This window comes from Miniopterus schreibersii (assembly GCF_964146895.1).
Source record: "Miniopterus schreibersii genome assembly, chromosome: 7".
Taxonomy (NCBI): Eukaryota; Metazoa; Chordata; class Mammalia; order Chiroptera; family Miniopteridae; genus Miniopterus; species Miniopterus schreibersii.
This window is the reverse complement of record NC_138108.1, coordinates 69187709-69206314: the sequence shown is the minus strand read 5'-3', so window position 1 is coordinate 69206314 and position 18606 is coordinate 69187709. Positions and strand designations below refer to the sequence as shown.

Sequence of the window (18606 nt, the reverse complement as noted above, 5' to 3'; positions counted from 1 at the left end):
CCATTTATAATTTCTCCTTTTAGAGAACTCAAGAGCAAATGCCTTACCTTTACACTACAAAATCATGTTATTTTAAAGCTAGAATAAGCTCTAAATCATATACCTTTTATAGGAGAAGTAAGCACAGAGTGGTTAAATCATTTGTTCAACTTAACACTTAACTGATTGCAAAACTAGCATGATGTCTGGGGCCCAGGTGCCTGGCGTCCTCCCACTTGATAGTTTCACACTTATACCGCAATGCCCCATCTCCAAGCTGAACCCACCTAACAATTAGTTACTAAATGAATGTTGATAAAGGCCACATCCTGTGCATGTGCAGTTTAGGAGATGGCCAAGGACTTGAGGGTAATATGTATGCAGGTTTTGTGCGTCTTTCACTCAAGTTTCTTCCTTCCTGATATTTTTCTCTTCATGTACCAATGGCACAATATATAGTTTGAGAGCTAGACAGAGCAGCAGTCTCTGATAGAAACAGGTATAATCAGTCTATTTCAACTATGTGCCTTATGGCTTTAAGAAGTGAAGTGATGCATCTAGGCAGCCAAGGAAGAATGGAAAGCCAATTTTGTAAGCTATGAATGTACTACTTTATTAGGTTTGGAAAATTCTAAACACTTTCTTACTATTCCCAGCTATTTTATCACACTCTTTCCTAATAACATAAAAGTTATGATTGCCTTTTAACAACTATTAAACTTAAAATGTTAAGTATCAATTAAAAAATGAGACATCTTAGAAAGAATAGTTCCCAAGCCAGGAAGTCTTGAGTTTAACTAATGGAAGGATCAGCGGGCTCAGGAGATAATGTGCTGAATCCAAGAACAACTATGGAAGCAGAGAATAGAATATAATACAGAGTCTGACTCCATTCTGAATGTTTGAATGTTGACAGCTTTTAAGTACCATCAGTTCTCTTTACCCTTCTGCCTCAAATTTCGGGAAGGTGATAAGAAAACATGGGTGCTACTTTCTTTGTCACCTGAGAGAAATTCAACCATATAAGCCCAGCCCACAAATGGAGAATCCTCATCCTAGACCCACCCGGTGAATCCAATAATAAACCAAGCTAGTCTACTTTTCCTGTTTTCTCAAGCTATTTTCATCTGCTTAGGATCCTCCCCTGCTCTCCCCAGAAAGTTTTATTATGTGAGTAATAAACTTTTTCATATCCTATGGTCATCTGTGTGGCATCATCATTTTGACATCTGAATCAAATTTTGGTGGAAGAGTCCACCTACCTCTTCTAAGAATATCACAACAAAGGAAAAGCCATTTCTCAATATATGTTAATAAGCAGGCATCATGATTTATATGAAAAGTTTTCCTTGAGCTTTTTGTTTCCTTGAGCAAAAAATCTCAGAATCTGATCAACTTGGAAATCACTGAAAAGAATGTTTTTCTGAATATGCACACCTGAAGATAATACTCTATATTGGTTAGGGAATTCACCTAACAAATGAGATTCTAACAACTTTTTATCCAGTTACCTTTCCTGGTAACCCCAAACCTTCTATTCAGCATCTCTTCAGTTAAAAGGTCATGTAGTTAAATGACAAAAAGTGATTTATGGAAATTGTAAGATATTTATCAACACAAAAGTAGTCAGTTGCTAATTTTCTTAAGTATTTGCTCATGATTGTTCCTTTGGGGGGCATTACCGCTAAATGGTAAAGTTTGATGGAATAAACTCAAACAAAGCATGATTCCAAATTAGAAAATAAAAACATATTAGTGCAATCTCAAGTCCCCATTAATTAAAGAAATTATACATAGCATAGAATAACTGAGTTCTACATAAAATTTATAAATAGGAAAATAATTGTCTGAAAGTCTTTTTCCCACTAGAAACCAACTTTTAAAACATGCACTTAAATTTCAGTATTTTGCAAAGAATTTTAAATAGCATAACATTCAAATATAAAGGCAATAACACATGTGAAGTAATTTGGGTACAATTATATAGGTAACTACACAAGAAGAAATAAATAGAATACATTAACTTCAAGAGTACATTTTATCAATGTTTTCAAAATAATAAATTGCTTTTACTTAGGAGAATAATTTTAGATTTTCTTAATGTCTTATTCTATAAATATTAAGAGAAGGTAAATAATAATGATACTAAATGACATATAATTTGTTTTTACTTTTTATATGATTGCTTTAAACAGTAACTGTATACAGAAGATGCCTGCTGGTTAAGAATTTTTTAAAACTGTAAAATGTTCCAGTTTTAAAGCTATAAGCAGCTTGTACCTTTTAGGGCAGAGAGATAGGGCTGTCTTTAGAATAGGTGGCCTCTTTGTTCTAGAAGAGACTCCTTTGGAAGACCCTTTTAGTTATGCAGATTTAAACTCTTAATGAAGAATTAAGTTAATTAAGTAAATCACATAGGGAAATGCCAGACTGAAATCCTATGTTCTATTATTTATTATTTATTATTGTTAAGGAGGTATATGTTTTAGAACTATTTCCTTGTTCTTGAAGATTAAGTTATAATTTTCTTTCCTATAGAGAAGTTTATATGGTATGTCTGAAAATGACTGTGTGTGTGTGTGTGTTCATTTATGTGTTATTGGTTCATAAGAGACAAGGAGAAGGGGACAGACAATAGGGATATGGATACATAGGCCCAGTCTTTTCATTATTCAAGACTAAAAAGGCCAGGGTAGAGAATTTAAGATCCAATATGGCAGTGGAGTAGGTGGAAAGTACACTCACCTTCTCCCAGGAACAAATTGGAATTGCAGAACAATCAACCAGAATAACCAGTGGAAGACTAGTTGAAGAAAAGTCTTATAACCAAGGATTTACAGAAGAAGCCACATCAAGACTGGTAGAAATGTCAGAGACGTAAAAGGCTGGCTCTGCTCCCATGGACTGGAGCTGACATTAAGGAGGGATATCTCAGCTGCAGGGGTTCCCCCTGAGAAGTGTGGGTTCTCAACCCCAAGCCAGGCTCCCCAGCTTAGAGCACCAGAGCCATGGAGAAGTGCCCACACATAGCTGTGAAAATCAGCAGGGATTCTGTCTGCCAGGGAAAGGTGGGAGTCTGCTAGAGACACAGGCACCCTCCTGAAGAGCTAATGCACAAAATCTCATTTGCAGCCACTCACCCTGGGCTCTGGTATAGGGAGGGCAGAGCAGACAAGAGTCGAGTGAGGAGAGACTGGGATTTGTAGCTGTGGGAAAAGAGCTGAGGGAACAGCGCCAGGATCCCTAAGCTGAGTTCTGCTCCCACACCGCATATGCCAACTTTCCTGGGTGGAGCACTCCCTTCCACACAGCATCAGCCTTGGGAAATGCAATAGCCCCAATCTCATGGGAGGGCCACTAGCCCAACTCTCAGGGCTCCAGGCAGCCCAACCCTCCTGACTCCTGGTGGCTCCACCGTACGGAGGGATGAGCAGAATCCAGGACAAACTGAATTGTGTGACCTGGGGTGGGGTCACTTCCTCCACTTTCCCCCAAGCCTGACCAGTACCTCCTCCTAATGGGAGATCCACTAGCCCCACTCTCCCAACTCTCAGTGGCTCCGCCCTGCTGAGATTGGGTTCTGGGAAGAATCTGGAACAACATGAATTGTGTGGCTCTAGGACAGAGGCCATTTTTGCCTGATGCCTGACCAGTGCAGAGCCCTCCCTTCACACAGCCAAATCCAGGTCTGTTTGGGCCTGATAAACTCTGCTAGTCTCACCCTGACAACCATAGCTCATCTACCTAATACATAAATAAATAAATAAAAACCACACATAAAAAGGCAGTCAAAATGGGGAGACAAAGAATCAGGCCCAAATGAAAGAATGGGAGAAATCTGAAAAATAGCTAAATGAAATGGAAGCAAGCAACTTATCAGATATAGTGTTCAGAAAAATGGTTATAGGCATAATACACAGACACAAGAAACAGTGTGGTGACAGGCAGAGGGGACATGGGGTGGGGTGTAAGTGGATGTGGGAAAAGAAGGGGAAATGGGAATGGAAAGAGACACTGCCTGGGGCAATGGGTGCAGGATGCAATGTGCAGATGATGTTTTCTTGAGCTGTACACTGGAAAACTGTACAGCTTTGCAAACCAATGTCACCCAAAAAAATTCAATTAAAATTTTTTTTTTCATTTAAAAAAGAGATGGTTATAAGGATGCTCAAGGAACTTTGCGAGAACTAAAAATAAACTCAGTGGAACTATAGCAGCATGGAAAAGGACATGGAAACAACAACAGAACCAGCAGGACATGAAGAACACGCTGGAAGGAATAAACAGGAGGCTGGATGAAGACAGCCAAACCAGCAATATGGAAGACAAGGCAAAAAAACACACAAAAACCAATCAGAGCAGCAAAAAGAATAAAAGAATTAAAAAGAATGAAGATAGTTTAAGGTACCTATGGGGACAACAGTAAGCATAGCAACATCACACTATAGGGGTACCAGAAGGAAGAGTGAGAGAGCAAGAAATTGAGAACCTATTTGAAGAAATAATGACGGAAAACTTCACTAATCTGGTGAAGGAAAAAGACACACAAGTCCAGGAAGTATACAGAGTCCAAAACAAGAGGAACTCAAAAGAGACCACAGCAAGACACACCATAATGAAAATGCCAAAGGTTAAAGACAAAAAGAGAATCTTAAAAGCAGCAAGAGAAAAGCAATTAGTTACCTACAAGGGAGCACCCATACGACTGTCAGCTGATTTCTCAACAGAAAACTTGCAGGCCAGAAGGAAGTGGCAAGCAATACTCAAAGTGATGAAAAGCAAGGACCTACAACCAAGATTACTCTACCCAGCAAAGCTGTCATTTAGAACTGAAGGCCAGATAAAGAGCTTCCCAGATAAGAAAAAGCTAAGGGAGTTCATCACCACCAAACCAATATTACATAAAATGTTGACGGGTCTTCTTTAAGAAACAGCTAATGAACAAAAGGAACTGAAACAAATTAGACCCTGAAGCATGCAACAGACTGTCTATCTCAGAGGGGAGAGGGAAAGATAGAGGGTGATGGGTGGTGGGAAGGGAATGACCAAAGAACATATATGCATATATACATAACCCATGGACATGGACAATAACGGGGTGGAGACCTGGGGAGCGGGCGGAAGTGGGGTCAAGGGGGTCAAGGGGAGAAAAATGGGACCCCTATAATACTTTGAACAATAAAGATAAATTTAAAAAAACAAGAAGAAAAAAACCCCACAATGACATATCACCTCACACCTGTCCAATGGCTATCACCAATCAATCAACAAACAACAAGTGTTGGCGAGGAGGTGGAAAAATGGGAGCCCTCTTGAACTACTGGTGGGAATGCAAATTAGTAGAGCAACAGCACGGATGGACCTAGAGAGTGTTATGCTAAGTGAAATAAACCAGTCAGAGAAAGACAAGTGCTATATGATTTCACTTATATTTAGAATCTAATGAACAAAATAAACTAATAAAATAGAAACAGACTCATAGATATAGAGAACAATCTGACAGCTGTCAGAGGGGAGGGACGTTGGGGGGCTGAATGAAAAAAGTAAAGGGATTAAGCAAAACACACACACACACCTCATACACACAGACAATAGTATGGTGATTATCAGAGGGAAATTGGGGTGGTGGGAGGGAGAAGAGGGTAAATGAGGGATAAATGGTGATGGAAGGAGACTTCACTATGGGTGGTGAACACACAGTACAATATCAGATGATGTATTATATCATTGTGCACCTGAAACCTATATAATTTTATTAACCAATGTTACCCCAATAAATTCAATAAATAAATTTTTTTTAAAAGACTAAGCCACAATCTGGGAAATGTGCAGCCACACTTCCCTGATGGTCTGGCTCTTTTCATGGGAGGGAGCAAGCTTTCTCCTGAAGGGAAAACACTGGATCAGGTAAGGTAGAAAGGAGGTGAGCCTTAGAGGGCAGCAGGATGGAATGAAAAACCTCTCTAAGGACAAGATACTGAGCTGAGGATATTAACTTAAACAGGACTGTGCTCCAAGCATGGCTTATTGATGCCCCTGCCCTGCCAGGGAGCGCAGATAGTAGAGGAGTGAAAAGGTTCTGTAACGGACAGAGAGGCTGGATCTGAGCAAATGTACTTAAAGAACAGCCATTTCTAGTATTAGCAGTTAAATGTTATACTTTTAATATCATAGCTTTATTCTTCCCAAGTCTCCAGGAAAGTTTTATTAAAAGTCACATCTTTACAAATGGGATAAAAATGTTATCAACAGATAAACCTGAGTAAGGGTATCTCGATGTTTTTTCTACTATTCATATTTTTACAACTCTTCTGGAAGGATAAAATAACTTTCAAATAAAGGGCTGGAAGAAGAAAGTTACAGGTCTAATATCCAGTATCAGTTTTTCTGGGAAGTACCAAAGGGCTGTCCGATTTCAAAAGGAGTGGCCAAAAGAAAATGACACTAAACTACCCCGGACAGTGGGGTAGAAGAAAAACTTCCAAATTATTTGAAAATTATTTTAAAAAGTCAACATAACACTGATACTAAAACATGAAAGGCAGCACAAAAGATAATGAAAGATCAATCCCACACGTGAGTACTGGTGCAAACATTTTAAGTAGACTATGAGAATACAGAACTCACTAGACCATTAAAAGGGTAACATGACCATGAGAAGTTCAAGTCCAGAAGTAAAAAGACTGCTCAACATAAGAAAGTCTGATACTATAATTCACAATATTAATACTATCAAAAAGGAAAGTGTCATGATAATCTTTAGATGTCAAAAAGGCAACTAAAAATATTCAATTTTCATTCCTGATAAAAGCCCTTTATTATTAACTATTACTGAAAGGATAAGTTCCCACATGAGAAAAACTATGTATCTCAGCCAAAAATGCTACATCATGCTTAATGGAGAAAAAAACAATCCCATTAGTATCAGAAACAGGAGAAAGAAATGCGAGATAGAAATACTAGAACAGAGAGGCAATAAGTGTATTAGCTGCAGATAAGGTGACCAAATACTTAAAAACCAAAAGAATCAATAGAAAAATGATTACTACTATTGGCAGTAATACCTAATATCACCTGAAGAATTTAGGTAAGTGGCTAGTTCAGATTATGATGAAAAAAGCTTAATACATAGAAAGAATAAAGAGAACAGAGCAATTAAACAAGAGAACACAGAGCAGGCCAAACACTCATGGGAACTGAGACATGACAAAGGTGGCATTTCAAGCCAATGGGAAAAAATGGTTTATTCAATTAATGATGTTAGGAAAATTGGTCTATGATGGAAACCAGAATATGTTATCCCCAAATATTCCTGCTTGACATAAAAATATTTTGAGTTGAAGGCACTTAAGAAACCATAAATGCAGAAAAAGCTCCCCCTTTTCTACCTAAAAGCAGAATATAAATTCTCCTTTTACTGGAGGCAAACTCTTACCAGTCCAGGGAGGCACCAGAGAAATCTGCAAATAACCCTTGTTGAGCTAATGCTTATCTTTCTAGTTACTTCTTCACCATTTACCACCCCTAACCCCAACCCCTTTGTCTTGTCAATTCTTCAAAAATTTATTGTTTCTTTTTCAAAGGTCACTTCTTTGGGTCTTCATTCTCTTGTGAAAGATCCCATTGTTAACAGTGTGGTATGAAGCTAGGAAAATTCCAGGACAAGCGGAAGAGGGAAACTAAGACAGACAGTTAAACACCAGTTGGCAACCACCCAGTATCTTCCCTAAACCAAGGACACGTGAGAGTAAATGGTTTGCATTTCTCCTCCCCAGCCAGAGGGTAAATAGCTTAAATCACCCTATTCGTGGAGACATAACAAAAATCCAATTAGTGCCATTTGCCAAATGCATCATCCAAGGACAGACAAATGAAGAGAATAAACCTCCTTTTGGTACCTCTGCATAAAGCTGATGAATCTATTGATCTGCCCCTAATACCTCCCCCTAAATGCCCAGCCTTTAAACCCCCTGAAAAGGAAGGTCCCAATATGCTCTCCCTCCAGGGAGCACACCCTTGCCATTCCCTTCCCCTACAGGCATGTGTCCTCTAACCTCTAAGGGACCCCATGGGGAGCTATCAGTGCAACCGGGGGAGCTGTGAATGGGCAGTGGCAGCTAGTCCGGGGCTAACCCCCTGAACCTGTCTCCAAGGAGCCCAGCCTGGGCTCTCCTGTTACTTCTATGCCCTTCCTTGTTTCATTGTCCTAAGTATATTTTTGCTGCGGTCAATAAATTCTTGCTTTCTTTTCTACACTTTATCTCCTTTTTAAAAATACATATATCTTTATTGATCTCAGAGAGAGGAAAGGAGAAGGAGAGAAAGAGGCAGAAACATCAATGATGAGAGAGTCGTCATTGATCGGCTGCCTCCTGCATGCCCCTGACTGGGGATCAGCCCGCAACCCAGGCATGTGCCCTGACCAGGAATTGAACTGCGATCTCCTGGATCCTAGGTTGATGCTCAACAGCAAAGCCACACCTGCTGGGCTCTACACTTTGTCTCTTGATTGAAATCTTTCCCTAAAGACAAGAACTGAGGTCCCACTGTCTCCCCAGTAACACCATGTACATGTAAAAAACCCACAAAAAACAATAACATCTGTGTGCTTTTCTCCTGTTTATCTCTTTGTCAGTTTAATTTTCAGACCCAGCCATGGACTCTAAGAAGATTAAGGAAAGTTTTTTACTTCCCTACATTAACCATTACAAAAATAATAAAACTGAGTCTTTGCCTCACTATAAGACCATTTCCAGATAGACCAAATATTTACATATTAAAAAGGAACACATAAAAGTGATAGGAAAAAAATGTGTAAAAACAAAAACTCAGAGTAGACATTTCTTTTCTTTCCTTTCTTTCTTTTTTGTTAATCCCCACCCAAGGATATTTTTTCTATTGATTTGTTTAGAGGAAGTGGAAGGGAGGGGGAGAGACAGAGAGAGAGAAACATCCATGTGAGAGAGACATGCTTCGGGGAAGCACCCTACCTGGGGCCAGGGATCCAGCCTGCAACCAAGGTATAAGGTAGATGCCTTTCACCACCATCAAACCCAAGACCCTTTGAAATGGGACACAATGGGTCTGGGCTGCCTGTCACTACTTTAGCCAATTAAGCACAGGCAAGGTTGAATCATATATGAGTGTTTATTCCAAAAACGCTGGCAGTATGGGAGAGCTGAAGGGTCATCCACATAAAATCTGCTCTAACCCCCGCCCCCCATAAGCCAGCTGCTTATATTGGGTAGAAGGACAAGATTACATGGGGAAGTAGGCAAAGGAATTATAGGCATGGGGAAGTGGGCAGAATGAATAAGAATGGATATAAGGTTCAGTGGAGCTGGGGGTTTGCAAAAGGGTGGGGTGCCTCCACCTCTGGGTGGAGGGGATGTGAGTGGGGAGGGGGGGTGGTAAAGGGCTGGTGCCTCCAGGAATCCATTGTTTCAGGAGCAAGATTGTTAATCTTTTCATGATGATCATTCCAAGGTTAACTCCCATGAACCCAGCATACAACTCTCAGCAAGGTTAGAATATGCTTTCTCTAATCAGAACAGAACAATCACAGCTAACAGAGCATGATTAATGTTATTATAACTATGGCTAACAATCACAGTAACAGAGCATGATTAATATTTCTGCACATAACACCTTCAGTCCGAGGGCCGACGCTCTAACCACTGAGCCAAACTGACTAGAGCGAGAGTAGACATTTCTATTATATCAAATCCAGAAAACATAAAGGAAAATACAAATAGAACTAAATGAAAATTTTAAATTTACCACAAAGAGAATAAAACAAATGGAAACCAAAACAATTGTAACGCAAATGGCAAAAGGCTAATTACTTCCATTTATAAAACGCTACTACCAAAAGGAGGACAGACAATCCGAGAGAAAGATGGAAAAGAAATACAACCAACTCACAAAGAAATAAATACGTTCAACAGGCATAAAAAGATGCTCAATCTGGCTCATAATTATAGATGAACAAATAAAAACTGTAAGAAACTTTTTTTTCAGTTACAGAATAAGATTAACAAAAATTAAAGATGTGGTAATAGTGCTGGAGGAGGTTTGGAAAAAAAGGCACTTGTACACTGTTGTAGGAATAAATACTGATTTGACTATCTAGCAAATCCAAGACTTTGTATTCATTCAGGGACTAAATCAATAAAGAAGACCCCAGTTAGAGAAATTATGGTACGCTGTAAAAAAATGAGTAAACAGAATTCTTATTTAAAACGCTGTAAGGAGTCCAGAAGGGAGAGCTCTCACACCCTCCACTGATCTTGAAACAAGCAGGAAGACCTCTTTGTTGGTAACAGCCCGCCCAACTTCCACTTCCCCTCTACAAGAATTTCCTCTCCTTTGTTTTAGCAGACTTGCTCACGGACTGCCATGGCTGCTTCTTCCAGATCGCAATTCTTCGCTGTTCCCCAATAAACCCATTTGCTGGAGAAACATCTAGCTGACTTTTTGTTTAAGGTCAACAACATCCATACCATGAAATAGTATGTAATCATCTTTTAAAAAGTGAGCATATATCTATATGCTGATATGGGAAGATTGATAAGTCAATAACTACAAAATAGTATATTGAAAAGCAGTATGGTGAATATGAATATGGTGAGTATTCAGAGGGAGAACAGAAAAGGAAGAAAGAGAGAGAAAAGAAGACAGAGGGGAGGGAAGGAAGAAGGGGAGGAGGAGAAGGGAAGGAACTGTTACTAGTGTTACCACTGGAGGGTTGGACTGCAGGGATAGAGAGGGAAGGAAAATACAGACTTTGAGCTTGTGTTAAGTCTTCCACGTGTGCGTGGTTCCCTCTGAACAAATATTATTTGTAGGGGGTAGGTAGTAAAGAACAAAGAGAGAATCTTTTAAAAATATCCAAGAGACTCTGAGATAAAGCAAATTTCTGCCAAAATCTGGACATCAGCTGTGACCTTATGATAAAGGGACAGTCTACGGAAGTATTCTGACATGGGGGTGGAGCGTTTGGGGGAGGGAGAGGGAGAGAAGGCAGGGAGAGAGCGATGAAGAGCGGGAGGTGGGGGAGACAAATTAAACACAATGTATGTGTAGAATGAAAAAATAACTTTTCAAAAAAAATCTGGTCAAACCAACACTGGAAGATGAGAGAAGCAGCAGACAACTGGAGCAGCCTTGGACTGCAGGCCAGGTCTCGTTTCTGCTGCTGATTACAAGGCCAAGACTCAGTGTAAGGCACTTTTCTTTAATATGCTTGGATTTTCAACCTGTAACGATGTGTAGACTTTGTAATTTATCACTCATTTCAAGGGAATAAGTGGGAAGATGTGTAAGAAATAATTTATGTGTTTCCCGGGGAAAAACAGTTTCACTCAATAAAAGAAAGAACAATCCCATTATTTTGAGTTTCAAAACACTGAAAAAAGAACAATGAACAGACTATAATGTTTTAGAAAAATTTTAAGTTATATTTCTAATGTGGACAGCAATCTGTTCTTACCAAACTGAAAATCTTTAGTGATGTTTACTAAAGGGTAGTTTAACTTGCCACCTCAAAATATGCCTCCTTAGAGTAAGGATTACTTTGAGCTGATTATCTCTGAGAAACAGCAGATACAGGAAAAACTCTGAAGATGGGGTAGAAGTTCCCTTTTGTAAGGAAAACTTACATTTATGAAGAAAGCTCTAGGCATAAGTACCTCTCTGTACCTGGAAGGGAGGGATGGCTCAAAACCAGAAACTCTTAGCATGGAGAAGGCTCTGCCTTAAATCCGGACAACAACCGTTATTCTTGTGTACCAGGCTTTACCTGGTAAATTCCCATAACTGTCCCCTACACGGATCTTTCTCTTCTGTTTAGCTGAAGGTGCTATTTACGGTGGTGGCTTGGGCCAAACCCAGGGAGTTTACTCACTTTTCCTGGGTCTCTCCCTGTGTACACGCAGTATACATGTCAATACACTTCTGTTTCTTTTTCTCTTGTTCATCTGTCTTTTATTACAGGGAGTCTCAGCCAAGAACTCAGAAGGGTAAAGAGAAAATTACTTTTCCTCCTCTACATTCATATTTAATCTTAAGGAGTCACAAGGCATAGTAAAAATGAGATACTTAACTATAATGTGAAATGCTCAGGCGAATATGTATTATTCATCAAACAGCACCACTCCTAAGATGAAATGTGAATAAAGAAAAGATAATGACAGAATAGTGTGGATTAGTAATGCTCAATAGTTCAGAAGTAGATTTTCCTTATTTTTTTTGTATCTTTTAAAATCTGTTTTATAAAATAAAAATCAGGTGAACATAAGATTCCATTCATTTTCTCCGTATGTATTATGGGATTACTGCCTTGGGGATTTCTTGAAAATGAGAGCCCAACACAACATAAAGAACACAATTACAGGTGCTGAAGGAAAAAAAAAAGGAAAGGAAAGGTGAGGAAAAAGTAACCCAGCCTTTTAGTTACATGCTCTAGGTTCTGAACCATTGGAGTACGAGCTAAAAATTCAGACTTCAGGACACCAAGTCCCTAAATTTTGATTCAATAGAACTGGACTTTTAAAATAAGAACCTCTAAAGTGATTCTTCTGTGGATAGCTCTCGGTCTGCCTTTGAGAATAACTACGCTGAAGATTAAACCTTGGCGGGGGGAAATCTCAGAGTGCTTTGCCTAATTTTTGGCCATTTTCTCCTCAGGAGGAAAAAAAAAAGATGAAAACAGAGTTAACACTTTCAGGGTTTTATTGTTGAACTTATTAATTTCAGGGGGGATCTTGTTCCTGGACTGATCTTCAAATACAGTTCTAAGGCCGGAAAAACACAGTGCTTTCTACTTTGCTATATAGTATTCAGAATAACCTTTCAGTCTCAACTGCCATCATGTTTTGTAATTTGGAGTCTTGATTTCACCACTGTTGGTAAAGAAAATTTTCAATAAATATGCATCACCTGTACGAAGCTGGAAAAAAAAACACCTACCAGTTTGGCTTTATCTTATTAGATGAACTAACAATTTAATAGAAAAAGGCTAATTTTATTTTATTTTTTTATTTTTTTAAATATATCTTTATTGATTTCAGAGAGAGGGAAGGAGAGGGAGAGAGAAAGACAGAAACATCAATGATGAGAGAGTCATTGATCGAGCCCACAACCAGGGCATGTGCCCTGACCGGGAATCGAACCCCGATCTCCTGGATCCCAGGTCGACCCTCAACTGCTGAGCCACGCCTGGCCAGGCAGAAAAAGGCTAATTTTAAAAGTTTAATGAAACCTCTTAAAGGGAATCTACTTTGTACATGCTTTGATTACCTGTTATTTTAGGTTATCAATTAAAGTATTATTTAAGCAGCTATGATCAAAACTCAATGGTTTAACAGTTGGAAGAATAAATAACTTACATCACTAAAATTTCTAATAACAAGCACAGAAAAATAAAATATGATGCATTTTTAAAAGAAAGAAAAATGTATGAAAAATACAAAATATTTCATGTTGTATAATAATACTGTAAATACACTGATCACAAATTTAAACAAAGGAGTCTTTTAGAAGTACATGAAAACAGGGACTCAGAAATGACGAGCAGACAGTGAACATTTGCACTTGTTGAACTGATTATTGGCATTAACAATCATAGATCAATTCAGATAGAGAGTTTTAAAAAGATGAGATGAGTAAATTCCTTGCTCAGCATTGTAAATAGAGTGTGGTGCTTTATGTGGCAACACTATAATTGATTTGAAGACATCAGAATTGAGAATAAAAAATCTTGCGCTAAAACCCAGATCAGTACATATAAATAATACTTTCTTCGATTATATGATACAAAAAAAATTTGCTGGAAGGGAAGTAAATAAATAAGGCCACCACTTATTTGTGACAAGAGGAAAATTACTTCTGCTTTTAAAATAAAAGATCAAATGCAAATCAATTAAAAGCACATCAACAGTTTCAGAGACAAAATTTTTGCAAGGTTATTAGAATGTTTTCAGTTGAACAAGTACTTGTATTAATCTGTCAATTCATGTGTTGATACATAGCAATCAACTTGGAATCATTAGAAAAAACTTAAAATCTCAATCCAGTAATTTTTGAAAATGTTAATTAAGCAATGTCAGAGATTCACTAATCAGATTCAGAACTGAGACCCTTTTAAGACAAGTCTCATATATATTACAAAGAAAGTAAATAGTACTTCTCATAAGAAAAGTTTATTAAAAAAACAAGAACTTACTTAAATAGTTACATAAAATGAAAAGGAAACAAGCAAGAAGAAATAAAATGCTAATCACAACTTCTACCAGTTGCCAAAATGCGACTATTGAGTAAAAATGGAGCCCTAATAAGCTTCAAAATTAAAAAATAAAGGATGGCCACCAAAGCTAAGATTACGCTGGAGTCTTATCGCTGAAACGAAAGCAAGAACATGATCATAAAAGGCTGAAAAATCAATTTATCATTCTAAGAAAAAGATATGGAATGTTAACCAAAAGTTAAAATTGCTGTTTAAATTTGCTTAGGTCTGATCAAGAAAACCACAGGCTCAAGATGGCATCACTCATGGTAAAAGTCCATGATAAAAAACCTAGATATAAGACCTGATCTAACTGCAGTTTCAACCTCTCCCAGAAACATAATCTTAATCACCAGTTTAGAAATTCTGGCCAGGCACCAGTAAGGTAATCTGTCCCAGTGGACCCTCTCCATGCTCCATAGAAAGAAGAGGCAATCTGCATGATAAAAACCCTTTCAATTCTTTTCCCCCAACCAAAAGACATCCAGAGCCAAAAATAATCCTTCCTTTTGTTAATATTTCCCTTGCCCTACCCTTCTTCCTATAAAAACCTTCCATTTGGTACAACCTTTCAGAGTGCCCTTCTAGTTGCTAGATGGAATGCTGCCAGGTTCATGAGTGGCTTAATAAAGCCAACTAGATCTTCAAATTTATTTGGTTGAATTTTGTTTTTTAACAGGTATAAAGAAAAAAACCAGGACTACTAAGGAATAAAAAAGAGAAAACCATCGATATTTTAAAAAAGTACTTATTACTTAAATATTAACTTTTATGTTTAGGCGTGTGTTTTTTTTTGGTGGGGGGGTCTAAAATACAACCACATGGTAGATTTTCCAGGGTCCAAACTATATAGTTTACTTCTCAGGAGTAGAAGCCGTATAGGCTGCTTCTATATTAGACAAAGTTACAGATGTTTTCTCCTGCAATACAATGTTACATGAATCCCAGGGAATTAGTTAGCAAGGTGAAATACATTTGGTTTCTGACATTTTTATTGGATAGGGATGCCCCTTGTTTTCTCAATATAACTAAATATGTTATTGGATAATTTTTCTGTTATTTCTCTTCATTTGTCTTCTACTAACACTAATACTGGCTCTAAATTTCTTAAAAAAATATATGTACAGAAAAGGCTCAAAAATGTATAGCCTATCAATTATTACTTAAGGAATTCAATTTTAATCTATAAAAAGAAATAAGGTATGTCAAAATTACAATAATGGCATCATGTGCTAGTTACATTCCTCATTTATTAAATATTACGCACATCAAAATTTTAAAATGACTGGTTTTGTGGAACCAGTTGACTAGAGAAAATGTATCTCAACTTCAGAAAATTTAATGAAAATGTCATTAAGAATATCTTCCTAAGAAATAGTTTCAAATTGGGTTTAGAATCAAAATAAATGTTACTTGCAAAGTATTAATGACTATAACAATAAATAAATAACAAAAGGAAATTTTTAGGAGGAAGATGCAATGTTAAGATTAAACCTGGACTTCATTTTATTTTACTGAAGGACTGGTGACATTAAAAGCAGAGAAAATATTCTTTAAATTCATACTTAATACTACGTCCTAAACTAATAAGGTAAAGAAAATAACAAAAAAATATTGTGAAAATGCTAGAATAAAAAAAGTAATTAATGTTAGGAATTAATGTTAGAATTTATAAAGATAACCAACTCAATTGATGAATTAATGGCATATTATGAAATAACCTAAAATATGGATTTTAATAAAAATATATTGAAAAGTGACAAGAACATTCAGTCAATAGCATTTATTTGTTTATACTTTCTGATATCATTTACCATTAATAGCCTCAGTACTAATATTAAGAAAAACAGTCATTTTTGGAAACTCAGTACAGGGAAGGAAAAGGCCTTGGAGTAGCAAAAATGAAGGCTAAGAAGCAATTTAAAACAGCCTGGGAGACTTCAGGGAAGGGCCTAACTTGCCTCAATAGCTGATAACCTTGATTAACTGAAAAAGGTTGTGTTATGGGTAGTGTGCAATGTTTAAAGAAGCAGGAATTTATAGAGAGCATGTGGGAAATCTTCCCTTCAAAATTGTTATGTTAAAAAAATTTGGACGGCTAGTTGTCTTAAAAACTTTGACTCTAGAAATATCTCATTTCCTACAGGCTTAAATACATAAAAGTTCAAACAGGGAAATATTATCAACATTAAAGAAATAGTTTTCTAAATTAAACTGTCTAATTCTAGAGCTTGAAAGAAGAAAATGAAAAAGATTGAATTATCCTACTAAAAACGTTTGGATCATTTATGAGTAAATTAGGTAAAGGTTAAGAAAGATACATACTTCACATCACTGTAATATACAAAAAGAAGACACTAAGCATCTAGAAAAGCATTCTTAAACTTTTGAAAAGCAGTGTAACCCTTTTTCAAAAGAAACATTACACAGAAATCTAACGTTTACAAAGCGGGAAAAGTGAGCCAGCAGCTCGGGCTGAAGCAAAGCAGGGACCTCACAGCCCCAAACCCCCGTCTCACCTCAGTCGGTGACACTCAGCCCGCCAACCGCGAAAGGGTCCCCAGTCAATAAACTGTGTGTTTTTTCAGGGCTGGTTTTCTATTGACTTCTTCCTGAACGCCCGCCTCAAATTTACCTTCTTCACAAAGCCTCTGACTTAAGCTGGAATTAATGGTTCCTTCGACACAAGTCCCGTAGAATTTATATTGTAAACTTCATTTCCAACATTTCTGGTATTCTGCCTTTCACACTGACCACACGGAGATATATAACCCTCCACCACCACCACCACCACCACCTTCCATTCCTACTAGAAGCTTCTCAGAAGGTGGGCATGTGTTTTCGCCTATATGCCCAAGAAGTTATCAAATAGAAGACCCTCGATAATATTTATTTATTGAATATAGGAGAAAAAGGTAGATTAATCAATGGCTAAAGGAAAAAATGACTTTAAAATGTTTTAATGTAAAGAAGTAAGACCTAGGCTGATAGCAATCCCTAGCAGCTCTCTGAAAAGTCTGGAGGCTGTATATATATTCATAATTGTTCTCCAATTCACACTGCAGCTGTGGCCTCTTTGGGATTTTAAGTTTTGTGGAAACATAAGCCCATTACTAAAAAAGGAAAAGATTATAGGCTGATATTTAATTTTAACCGCCCCTCCTGATTTTAAATCATTTCTATTCACTAAGAACAATCCACTTAATAAAAACTGGTGAGGCAGGAATGTTTTCAGCATCCTCCTTACAATATACTTGGAAGTGTTAATGTATAATAACAGTGATTTAAAGTGAGATAATGGCAGTAGTGCTTTGTGCCTTTCAAATGCTTATGTGAATAGTAAACATTATATTCCAGGAAGATGCTTTGTGTCTGGCTCTATCTGGGTAGAGTTTAACTCACCATTACTGTCACCTCTGCTTTTCATTTTGAATTTTGTCCAAGACTATTGAGAGAACATTGTAATAACCCAGCTGTGCAAAGCAGCAGGAGCCCTAAACAAAATTACAGCAGCCTCCAAAGAAATCAGGGTAAACTTCTTTAAAATTGAAAATGTAATCAGTTGCATTTGTACATTGCTGTTGTTCAAGATAAAAAATTTCAGCCTGAAGAATCACTTATATGACAGCCAGAAGACTATGCTAGACATTTTAATAAAGTTTTCTTGTGTGTGTTTTTAAATCCCCATGTCTGAAAACTCAAGAAAAGAAAAGAATCTTTTCTCCATTACCTTCATGACCTAGGATAACTAGAGGTTATCCTAGTGGGCAGCAGTGGGTTGTGGACCTGATTTAAAGTACTGGTGACTAGTAGACAAGATGTCCCTCTTGTTCAGATGAAGAACTATATCTTGATGAGCTCAAGTGGTCTCAAGTCAACAACAACAAAATTAATAAAACAGCAGACCTTATTTCTCTTTCCCTCTCTTATTCATTTATTCAGAAGGCATTAATTGGAAATACTATTCCCCAGGCACTGCTGGGCAGACATGGCTTGAGTCCTAGGAGTTCCAATCTATGGGCCAGAACCAGATAAGCACAGTAGAACATCATTCAAACTACAGCAGAATTGAGAGCACAGAGGAACCAAAAGGCACCAAGGATAGCGACACACAGAAAGTGATCATTAAAGAGGGTTTGAATGATGATTTTATTAGATGGACTTGAGAAAGGACTGAATACAAACAGAAAGGAATCAATCAGGAAAAAACTCCAGCCCATAGAGATACCAAAGCATAAAAAGTCATGGTGCTTGGGAATGGGAGAAAAGGGGAAACGAAAAGCTGAGATATAGTTGTCCTGTTCCTTACATAAGGAATCTCATGATAAAAGTATTATTATTCA

The 18606-nt window shown here is 37.5% G+C and overlaps 1 protein-coding gene across 2 annotated transcripts in view; it reads right to left on the bottom strand.

Moving 5' to 3' along the window:
* ZRANB3 (zinc finger RANBP2-type containing 3) overlaps positions 1-18606 on the bottom strand; it is a 185878-nt gene that overhangs the window by 83220 nt on the left and 84052 nt on the right. The window lies entirely within an intron of this gene.